Genomic DNA, 12641 nt, shown 5'->3' on the forward strand with positions numbered 1-12641 from the left:
TTGATAAGAACAACAATTCAATAACCAAAAGCATTTGCCATATAATATTTTGCAAAAGTATTTGTTTCTAAAAGAACAATATTTTATTCAAAGCTATGTATTCCCACTTTTCTTTTCTTTGTACCTGCCAATGGCATTCCCCCAATTATAGCCTCATAGATAAAAGAGTAATTACACTAATTTTCAAAACACAAGAGATCAAAACTAGACTGACATACTCTTTTAGAAGCCAGGTAGCTGTTAAGGCAAGTCATTGGAATTCTTTCTCCTTTTATAAACACATGTGCAATTTACTTTTTCTTTAATGATCAACTTTAGGAATCAAAGAAGAAATTTTATGTTGAAGTAGTTTAAAGAATTATGGCAGTCTAAAATATGAAAACTTCGTGTTGCAACTGAGGAAATCACAAGATAGGAACTAAGAAAAAGAAAATACAGTTTCTGTTGGGCTGAAAAGACAATTCAAAAATTTCTGAAGAATTCATTTTTTTCTATTATAATTTGCAGAAAATTGGATATTTTGTAAATTAAAACTAAAATTAGCTAAAACTTATAATTAATAAAATTAAAGCATTATATGTTCAATAAAAGGTAATAAAATAATAGTTGCTGGAAGAATATTAAGGAGGCATGACCTGATGTAAAGATTAGGGAATTTGTTGAGAGGAAAAACAAAGCCCAATAATAAGGGTTTGGAGCATACACATGAATTGCAGCAGATACTATAGAGCACCCACAGCTGCCAGCCCCTAAGAAATCCTTGCCAATGTTTTTTGCTATTCCACAAAGACCTGAAATATCACTGTTTTAGGATATTCCCTAAATTATGTAAACTATCAAACAATCCCAGAGCAACTAAACTTCATACTTCACTTTGAAATATTAAAACTATCTATGTATCGTTTATCTTTATTGTATTTTAGGTTACTTCTCTTGGATGGTTTTCTTCTACGATATATAATTTATAATGCCTAAAAGTAGATCTGTTTGTGCTGTTGAGCCACTAAGACTGACTACACATCAAATGCACAATAATTTTATTTGATTATATGGTTTGTCTTTTGTTTTTTTTTATTTTAACTTTCTCAAAGAAAAATGTATTTGTTTATTTTTGATTGTTTTATTTTGTGGCTATGAGTGTTCTTTAGGTACTTATGCATGTATGTATGTAGGTTATCTGCATGTCTGGTTCCTGCTGGGATCAGTACAGGGTACTGGTTTTCCTAGAATTTGCTGTTAGTCGTGTACCACCATGGAGGAGCTAGGAACATTTCCTGAGACCTCACCATAGAATAAAGGAGCTTTAACTGCAGAGCTATCTCTCCAGCTCCTTACTTGGTCCTTGAAACACTTAATATTACTCTATTTTACATAACCTTCAATAATATCCGTCTGTAACCTTGAATAATTTATGTTTGCTAATTGAATACATTATTTTTCTTTTTATTAACATTTTTAGTGGAGGTGAGATTTAGTATTTGAGGAGCAATGCTTATTATTCAAAATGTGCCAAATCTGTGAGAAGACAAGAAATCTAAGTGAAGCTATTGAAGCAGTCTTATTAAGGGTACCAAGAAATGGTAAAATTTCTATAAAAAAAAATTCACAGTGGTTTAAAGTGACGATCCTGTTGAAGTCATGAGAGCTATGCCATTATTTTACTTTCTAATAATAACTGTTTTAAAAAGTTTTGAAGAATATAGAGTACTTTCAGTCTGGACAGCACTTATGATATCTTGGCATTCAATAATTCTAAAAATAATCACACACAATTAACTTATGCTTAATCGTTTTGAGAACAGATGGCAAAGTTAAACAGAATTTGCATATTTGGAATCAAAAAGGAGGATTGTGATTAAAAATTCATATGAAATTCTTTAACAGAATCTCTACAATTTCCAGACTATAGCACAGATTCTAATCTTTCTTAATAATAAAAACCAGGATTCAATCTCTCAAGGGCTGAAAGCTGGAGGATCAGAGAAGCAGAGCAGCCAGCCATTACCAAAGCCCAGATGAAGTGGCCTATCCTGCCCTCAGACTGCTGCTTCGTACTGCTGCCTCAGACTGAATCCATTTCTATCAAACCTCATTGCGCGCCTGTCTCTTCCCACTTCATATTTCTCTCTCCACCAAGCCATTATCAGTCTTGTCTCTATCTCCCAAGTGCTGGAATTAAAGGTGTGGGACACCAAAATGTTGGGATTAAAGGTGTGAGCTACCTCCACCTGGCCCCTAGAGGCTTAGCTCTGAACTCTGATCTTCAAACAAGCTTCATTCATTAAAGCACAAGCAAACTTTCATTACACCGGACAAAAAGAGATTATGTGAGTTCTTAATTTTTACCTTTTCAGTTTTACATTTATTCTCACATTAAGAAGCTGAATATTTCACTGCATGTCATAGTCCTATAATTATCAGGTCATTTATTTATCTTTTGCACTCTGTCCTGGTCTGAGTGTTATTGTACATGATTATAGATGGCAACTGTTTAATATGCTTGCAGATGGTAAATTTCTTATTGATGGGTATGAATAAACAATCCATATTTTAAAGAAAAAAATCAGTCGACTGATTTGACTTAGTGACTTATTTAACAATATTCCATCACATTCATGATCAAAATACATTATAAACTCTTACTTTAAAAACACTTCCAAACTATTGTGTTTATGTATAGTGAGAAGATTACATCTCTAACTCACTTGAATCTCATTTTAGATAACAAAAACCCTGAACATATTTACATACAAGAATCATGATAAAGACTGAATGAGTGGTATTTATCAAAATACACACACAGTTATGTGTGTAACAGGAATTAATGGACAGGGAGGTTATGAATTTGAAAGAGATTGAAGAAAGTGATATGGTTGGGTGTGAAAAGAGGAAAAGGAAAGGGTAATTATGCAGTTACATTATATTCTAAAAAGTTAAAACTATATCAACTATATCTCCTCTATTTTCTATCCCTGAATATCTATATCAGATGGGAAGGTTATTGTGGATGGGTTGGGTAAACTATCTTGGATTAATGAGAGGGCTCAATATTATCATAATAAGCTTTGAAATGTAAGAGAAAGGCAAGAGAGTGTGGAAGTGAGCCGTAAGCCTTTCTCCAGTGGATGGACAGAGGTTGTAGAAGTTTGTAAAGTATCAGCAAAGAAACACTCTCTGCCTCTATAACTCCTGGTGAAGAATGAATGCAACTTTGTTCCCATAGTTATTTCAGTGCAGTGGAAACAATTTCAGGATTTTAACTGCATAATTATAAGGTAATGTTGCTGTTTTATAAAGCTACTGAATTAATGGTTAATGTCACATTATGCCTAGAAAGCAGATACATCTCCTGATTCTCCTAATATTACTTACTCTCCTCATATATCTTTCCTGCTTTTTGTATTATATATTTTACCTCAGCACAATTAACAAACCTGTTATTGGTTATATGTCTTAGCCACGTGCCTATTTCCTATAAAAGCTTCTAAGACCTTTAACTTCTTCTGTGGATTAATATTTGCAACAAGTATTGTTGAATCATAATATTATTCTTAAGAATATCATGAACATTCAATACATGAATTTATTTTAATTGAAAATTTTAATTATTTGTGAGTCTAAATTTATTTTCTTTTCATGAATCAATATAATAAAACAGTTACCTCGTAGTCTTTTTATTTTTTATTGAAAAATGTCTATTATGCAAATATTTTGATCCAAGCTTTTTTCCTCCCCCAACTCATTTCAGTCTTCCTCACCTCCTTATACACAGAACCCTAAGTGCATTCTTTCTGTATAAAATAATAATAAAAATAACAAAATGATGTGTGTATGTAGTGACAGGCAAGTGGGCTTTCTCATGATCACAGAACTATCTATCACACTTTGAAGACTTAAAATCAAGTGATTCTGGCTTCAAATTCTTTGTTATTATGTTGTACTCCTGGTGGGAACACTAATTCACATTAAATACTAACTCCACATACTCTCTATACCTACTCCACCTGACAGAGATAAAGTTAGTATTACAGAAAGGTCAGTGGATTAAACTGACATACAAACTGACTTCTTTCTTGGGTTTGAAAAGCATATTTTGAATACTGATAAATTTAGACATTGTCAATCTCAGAAGCACATTGTCAAGTTCTTGCTCCAATGTCTCTAAAATTTGAAGTATCTCTCATTTTCTGCATAAGGACCATTATAAATGCTAGCCATATTAGTGAAGCATATCCCTAATATCTCTTTCCATTCTAGCAATGCAGAATGAAGAAACTCACCAATATGTGATATTTTAAGTATAGTTGTGTGTGTACACATACACATACTTAACATAGACAGTCAGACAGACAGAGAGAAGGGGAGATAGATAGAAACACTTTCAGTATGTAATTGGGTGCTTTAAACAAGTAACTGGGTATATTTTTAGCATGTCTGACTAATGTTTCTTATTGCTGGATATATATATATATATATATATATATATATATATGTATAATTTTAAATTAACCATGAACAAAATATAGAATAGTACACTCTCTACCATTCATAAGAAGAATACATTTTCTATCTTTCTTTTAACTGGGTGGTTAAAACAAGTACCTTTAGCTTGAGTCTGACTAATGTTTTTTATTGTTGGAAGAATGATGGTGGTGCACCGTTGAAGCTAAAAAGTGTACCCTTCCATCTCCTCTTCTTTTTATATTTTTATAAATACAGATTCTGCCTATATAACCTAGGCTTTCCTCAGAGTCATTCATTGTGTACTCAAAACTGACACCAAATATGTTATACTCCTGATTCAGTCTCCCATGTACTGACATTGCAGGTATTTATCGTGAACACTGGTCATTTTTTTCCCTTCAAAACTTTCCTTAATCCCTTTCTTTTATAAAAGAGAAACTATATTTTTAAAAGTAAAAGTATACAAAACACTGGAAGGTAAGAAAGAAAGAAGGTGATAAAAAGGAAGGGATGGTCCCCATAAAATTCTCTTATAGTAAAATTTATAAAATTTGTTTATGATAGGATAGGTGAGATATATGGATAATTAAACAGGTACTTTAAATAATAAAACAGATAAAAGACATAAAATGTATAATATTTTACATACCAGATAATAGAACAGAATAAATTTTAGAAATATGCATGCCATTCTATGTTGGGCTGTTTCCAATTTTCAGCAAGCTATAGATGGAAGCATAGGATGGGACAACACATTTCTATAAGTGATATATAATTCATAGAACCAATAAAATGCACCATAGATAAGACATTGTAAAAGAAAACAAATTACAAATTTAATAGAACTATTAATAACCTTTTTTAAAAATTAAAGGTATTCTTTCATGTTATATAAAAGGTTCTATTCATAAAACCAATTATACCAATATATATATATATATACTAAAAACTTTTTTATAAATATCAAGAGCATACTTTCTTTTTTTTTTTTTTTTTTTTTTTTGGTTTTTTGAGACAGGGTTTCTCTGTGGCTTTGGAGCCTGTCCTGGAACTAGCTCTGTAGACCACGCTGGTCTCGAACTCACAGAGATCCTCCTGCCTCTGCCTCCCGAGTGCTGGGATTAAAGGCATGCACCACCATTGCCCGGCAAGAGCATACTTTCTTAAATGAATGAAACAATACAACTTTTACAAATTATTTATTTTGCAACTTATAATTCAAAACATAATTAGCTCAAAATTAGTATCTTAAAAGGTTCTCTATATAGAGTTCTTGCTATATCTGTTGCAGAGTTCTTGCATGCTCAGCGCACTAACTTGAGCCACTTAGTGTGCTCACACACCTTTGGTGTGCCTTGGTGTAGGTATTTATGTATGTGTTCACCAGATGAACATCTGTCTGCTTTTTGTTTTGTATATTTAAATTCTACAAGTAAAGACATTGCAGTCATTCTGAACGAATGTACTACCTTTTATCTCTCTTGTACAGTTCTGAAATAAAACAAAAGAAGTTTAAGCAAGAAAATTTAAAGTAACTTAAAAGGGACAGAAGAGTCAAGCTGTCGGTCTCGTTTTACCTTGATCCTTTCTTTCTTCCTTACTCTGCTTTATCATTTAATAACCTTTGATATGATCAAAGTTTTGTCTTTGAAAGAGTCAAAGTACAAGTAATTGATAGCTACAACATACTCTGCAATTCTCCTTTTTAATTATAGTTTTAACTGAAAAGTTAAAAATGTACTTATCAATTGTCATTAATGTATGCAGTGTAATGGGTTTATAATACTAAAATATTTAGCTAATATTGCTTGTTGATATGAAGATGATTTATGTACAAAAGTAGCAAAGTATGAAAGAAAATAAATAGAACAGAACAATCAAATCTTTTTTTTTAAAGAAAGAACAGCCTGTTATTTTCAAACTGCTTCTTTCAGTTCTGTTGATAATCTTTGCCTGAAGTATAAACATTGAGTGGAAAATCACTATGTTAAAACATATTACCCACTATGGATATGCAATAGCAGTAAGGGTTATAATTAACCAAAAAGTTCTACTTGTGTGTGTGTGTGTGTGTGTGTGTGACTATTATCATGTAATAAATAAGTCATTATGTTAGAATTAAATTAGAAAACACTTCAAAAATTGACATTTTTTTTCACTAAACTTAACTAATATGGTTATAAAATTGGGTATATAGTAAATCTATTATACATGGTTTCCTCAAATCCACATATTGAAATCCCAACTTCTCATTTTGATGTTGTGATATTTGGGGATGGTTGTTGCCAAGAACTTAGATAAGAAATGAGCATGGGACCCTCAGTCTATGACCAAGACCTTTAGTAGAACATACACAATCTTTCTTTCTGTATAGTGTTGTATAATTTCTGGACACAGAAATTATATCAACAGAAAACAGTTGTTCTGGGAAGATCTTGTGAGTAAAGCGAGGAGAAAATATGCTCCTATTGTTTTAGCCTTACAAGTGTTCTATTTAGAGCTTTTCCTACCAACATATTTTTTGTCTGTTGAAGAACACTATTTAGACTGCTAGGGATATGAGAAATAGAGATGGGGGGAGACCGTCTGTCGTGGAGAGGGGTAAAAGAAAAATATTTCACCAAAGGAAATGTACACATTTTGTCTCATTTCTATGCCATCATCAAACAATGCAGAGAAACCAGAAAATGGCCACATGTAATGTAGAATAGCAAAACAAAATAGTCTCTAACATAAGGGTAATGTTAACCCTTTGAGATCAAGAATTGTTTCTCAATGATAATTTGTACTTTGAGAAAGAAAAAGAATCACTATGCAATAAAAAATTGTCAAAAGTTCAAGTAGCTCCACTGGAATAAAAATCTAGTGAATAAATTGGAAAGACCAATTCCTGGCTTATAAGAACATACAGCGTATCAAATACTAAGAGTTTGGCAAGACAGAAAGGGGTTTCTGTTTCTATTCCCTACAGAAGAAAAAATATTTATTTTAGAAGCTATTTCAGTTTTATGCAGAAATAATACTTAAAAAATATATTCCTACTGAGGTAGAGGTGGTCAAAGAAGTTGGGAGATAGAGGGTGAAATCAAGGCAACAGATGACTCTGTCTCTACCCTGAATTCCGGATGCATGACAAAATTTTGAAGGGGATGATGCAATTGCTTTTTCATTCTTTTTTTGCTTTGTTTTTGTTTTTAAATTTATTTATTTATTAAAAATTTTCACCTCCTCCCCTCCTCCCATTTCCCTCCCACTCCCCCCTCCCCGCCCCCCTTTCTCTCCATTCCTAAGAAAAGTCAGGGTGCCCTGCCCTGTGGGAAGTCCAAGGCCCTCCCCCCTCCATCTAGGTCTAGGAAGGTGTGCATTCAAACAGACTAGGCTCCCAAAAAAACAGTACATGCAATAGAATCAAAACCCAGTGCCAATATAAATTGGCTTCTCAGTCAACCCTCATTGTCAGCCACATTCAGAAAGTCCGGTTTTATCCCATGCTTTTTCAGTCCCAGTCCAGCTGGCCTTGGTGAGCTTCCATTAGATCTGTCCCACCGTCTCCCCCTGGGTGGACGCAACCCTCGTAGTCTTGACTTCCTTGCTCGTGTTCTCCCCTCTTCTGCTCTTCATCTGGACCTTGGGAGCTCAGTCCAGTGCTCCAATGTGGGTCTCTGTCTCTATCTCCATCCATCGCCAGATGAAGGTTCTATGGTGATATGCAAGGTATTCATCAGTGTGGCTATGGGATAAGGTCAGTCAGGCACCCTCTCCTCTGCTGGCCAAGGCGACATCTCCTTGGAGATCTGGGAACCCCTCTAGAGCCAAGTTTTTTGCCAACCCTAAAATGGCTCCCTTAATTAAGATATCTTCTTCCCTGCTCCTATATCCACCCTTCTTCCATCTCAGCCATCCCATTCCCCCAAGGTCTTCCCAAGCTTCCCCTTATCCCATCTCTCTCCCCTTCTCCCCTTCCATCGAACCCAACCCCACCCCCGTGCTCCCAACTTTTGCCGGGTGATACTGTCGACTTCCAGTATCCAGGAGGATAAATATATATATATTTTTTCTTTGGGTTCACTTTCTTATTTAGCTTCTCCAGGACCATGAATTATAGGCTCAATGTCCTTTGTTTATGGCTAAAATCCACTCATGAGTGAGTACATACCATATTCATCTTTTTGGGTCGGGGTTATCTCACTCAGTAAAGTGTTTTCTATTTCCATCCATTTACATGCAAAATTCAAGATGTCATTGTTTTTTACCTCTCAGTAGAACTCAAAAGTGTATATGTGCCACTTGAAATCACTTGAAAAATGAGTGAGCATAAATGTTGTCTCAAGAAGAATGAGATAATATAAATAATTCCCTACTGATTAAAAAGAACTCCGCACTCAGAGGCTATGTTGTTCAGTGTTGCCATTATTTTAGATATATTCAGGCCATTCACCACCTTCATAAATTTTAAGTCACTTAGACATAAATATCAGTAGCACAATGGTTGATACAATTTTAGTCAAAGCTCTTGTCATTGTATTAAAAAAGTTACAGAAAGGGTATCATCAGTTGCACTTGATTTGTATCTGATGGTTCACATATTTGCAATTTATTTTTAATTACTTATTCTAATTTGGGAGACTGTAATATTGTTACATGACTTTGGAAAGTCTTATTTTGTTGTTACACTCATATTTGGACAGTTGTTTTGGTGAGACTTTGTGGCTGTAGCATTTGATATTACTTGGAAATTAAATCTCAGAGGAAACTTCATGATCCTCATCCTCTTACAATTTTTCCACCCCTACTTTGCAATGTTCCTTGAATGTTACATGCTTGAGAGATTTGTAAACACATCCATTGGATTTATGCTCCAAAATTTTGCATTTTTGTCAGTTGTTATTTCCTATAATGGTCCCTGTCTATTATAAAGAGATAATTCCTTGATGAGGGGCAAGAATTATGTTTATTTGTATGTTAATTGTATGTTATTACAATTATATAGGTTATATTTATGGGCAATGCTAGTTTAATAAAGTACCTATAGGGGCCCCTCCAAGATCCTTGATTTTTTTTAACACTGGTGCTTGGTTAGTTAGTTAATCAGGCATGATTTGTCTGTTATTCATAAGCCTACAAAGAGAACTGTTGGTTGCTGTCATAGTTATGGTTTGATTGTTGTGAACAGACATCATGATCACAGCAGCTCCTATAAAGAATCCAGTCAATTGGAACTGGCATATAATTCAGAGGTTTAGTTCATTGACATCATGGCAGGAAGCACAGTTTTTATGCAGGCAGATATGCTTTAGAAGAGAAAGCTGGGACTTCTAAATCAGAATCTATATGCATCAGAAGAGTTTTCCACTGGGATAGGCTTGGGCTTCTATTTATATGGTGGATTACATTGATATATTTGCGTATGTTGAACCAGCCCTGCATCTCTGGGATGAAGCCTACTTGATCATAATGGATAATTTTTCTGATGTGTTCTTGAATTCGGTTTGCCAGTATTTTATTGAGAATTTTTGCGTCGATATTCATGAGTGAGATAGGCCTGTAATTCTCTTTCTTGGTTGGGTCTTTGTGTGGAGGCTTGGGCTTCTAAATCTCCAAAGTGCACCATGAGTGACATACTTTCTCCAACAAAAGATGCCATTTGAGCCTATTGAGACCATTTTCACTCAATCCAACACAGTTTGTGCCAAAGCATGAGACTCACAACTAAACCTTTAGAATTACCTTTCCTGATGGTTGTTTCTGTGACTACCAGACAACATAGCTGCGCAGTGCTGTTGGTTGCTTTCCTCTCTGGGAAGTGTGCATGGTTTCTTCATGTGCCACGGAAGCAGAAAAAAATCTCTAAATCCTGTACTGCAGGCTGTGACCTACATATAATACAAAGCTAAGCACATGATTTATCACAGATGACATGCAATCAATAGATTTAAGGCACAGAAATTTCTGTATCTTAATGAGTGACTCTTTACAGTCGTGTCATACATCAAAGCACAAATCTTAGATAAAACCTTGGGAAATGACATAACTCATAGATGTTTGGTATTTGACTGCATAATAGTACAATACAGAGAACAAGAGACACCAGAAATATGTGTACTACACTCTAACATGTCATATAAATGTAGACCTAGTCTGAAAAGTCTCAAAGTTATCATTTGCTATTTAACTTTGTATAGAACAGGTTTGTTTTACTGAAAAAAGATACTGTCTCACAACCCATGTTAGCCTTCTACTTGATCTTACTGCCTCAATCTCCGTAATGCTCAGAATATAAGTGTGTGCTACTGCTGCGGGAGCTCCTTCAGCCAATAGCCTTTAAGATACCAGCCTTATGCTACTATACCTGGCCTATTATTACCATTTAAGTCTATTTTTCTATAACAGAAACTGGAAACAACCTAAATGCCCCTCGACCGAAGAATGGATAAGGAAAATATGGTACATTTACACAATGGAGTACTACACAGCAGAAAAAAATGACATTTTGAATTTTTCAGGCAAGTGGATAGAGCTAGAAAACATCAATTTGAGTGAGGTAACCCAGATACCGAAAGACAATTATCATATGTACTCACTCATAAGTGTTTTTTAAACATAAGGCAGAGAAAACCAGACCATAAATCACAATCTCAGAAACTAGACAACGAGGACCCTAAGAGAGACATAAGTAGATCTAATTTACATGGGAAGTAGAAAAAGACAAGATCTCCTGAGAAAACTGGGAGCATTGGGACCTTTGGGAGAAGGTCCAAGGGAGGGAAGAGGCAAAGAGGGGAGCTCAGAAAAATGCAGAACTCAATAAATATCTCTCTATATATTGTTTTTTATAGATATCTCTCTATATATCTCTCTCTATATAAGAATTTCATGATTATGAGGCAAAATACAGTACATTTGTTAGTAAATTTCATGGACTGGAACAATGCTATTACAATAGCCAGTAGCTGCAAGAAGAAAGGTGACAGGAATTCTAATTATCAGCTTAACTCAATTAGCATCTATTGTTTGCAGCTTGGTTTATCATTGCTTCATAAAGAAGCATTGTAAAAAGTTAGTGTTTGTTTTACTCTCTTAGAGACTTGCTATACTGCCAAATCTTTTAACACACGTTAGATAAAAAGGAGCAGTACTGTCATTCCAGCTGAAAAATGGATATTTAAACAATATTATTAGTGTTCCGATAAAATTTTATTGAATAAAAGTTCTTTGCTACTTTACATTTTATCTAATAAACTTGACTGTTTTGATTGAATCTGTCTGCTAGATCACAGATGAAGAAGCTGGATTCAGAGAGGCAGTCTTTCTTTGTTGGGTGAAATATATGAAATGCAATTTTTTTCAGATTTGGATGCTTCTAATCTATAAATACCTATAAGGGTACTATGAATGTAGCCAAACACTAGTTCTCCATACAATTTTAAGATCTGGAAGGTATTTTCATGATACTTCCCAGTAATTCCAAAGCTTTTTGTTTGTTGTTCCTGACTTGTGTTTGTCTACTCTCACCACAGAAGGTACATTAACTTTAATGTCATTAAGAACAGATCAAAAGAATGAGATGTGACTCTATTTAAAAAAAAAATGGCAGGGTTATTTTTGACTATTGCAAATGTTTGTTTCAATGATAGGGTCTATCATGGGTCTTCAAAATATTTTTTAGAAAGCAACATTAGTTGGTATGAAGAAGAATATAGATTTTGGAGTACATGCTCTCTAATATTATTACCCAAAATCTTTGCGACAACAGTTAGGTTTTTCAAATATCTATAAATTATTGAAATACTTTCAGAAGGAGTTCTTAGTAAATAATTACTGGTGAAAGTTTTTCAGAAATTTTATCATATTACCTTTAGGATAAGGCCCATACCAATTAACTAGAGAGAGTCTATTCATTTTCCATATAGTAAATTTCATATGTAGTTTTAAAATGGTTTTCCTCATTTGATTCTGCTCTCAAGTTTGTACACAAAGACACTCATTATGCAACTATGTTTACATCAAATGTAGATTACAGATTTTATAATCTTAGCAAATTGGGCAACGTTAATACAAATTAACAATTAAGGTTGAATATGACGAAGAATGGTGGAGGAGAGCAATGAAAGATATCTAGTGATAGCGGGAGCCATTACGGGGTTAGGAGAAACCTGGAGCTAGGGAAATTCCCAGGA

This window comes from Alexandromys fortis, unplaced genomic scaffold, assembly GCF_014885135.2.
Source record: "Alexandromys fortis isolate MF-2015 unplaced genomic scaffold, M_Fortis_MF-2015_v1.1 scaffold_4, whole genome shotgun sequence".
Lineage (NCBI taxonomy): Eukaryota > Metazoa > Chordata > Mammalia > Rodentia > Cricetidae > Alexandromys > Alexandromys fortis.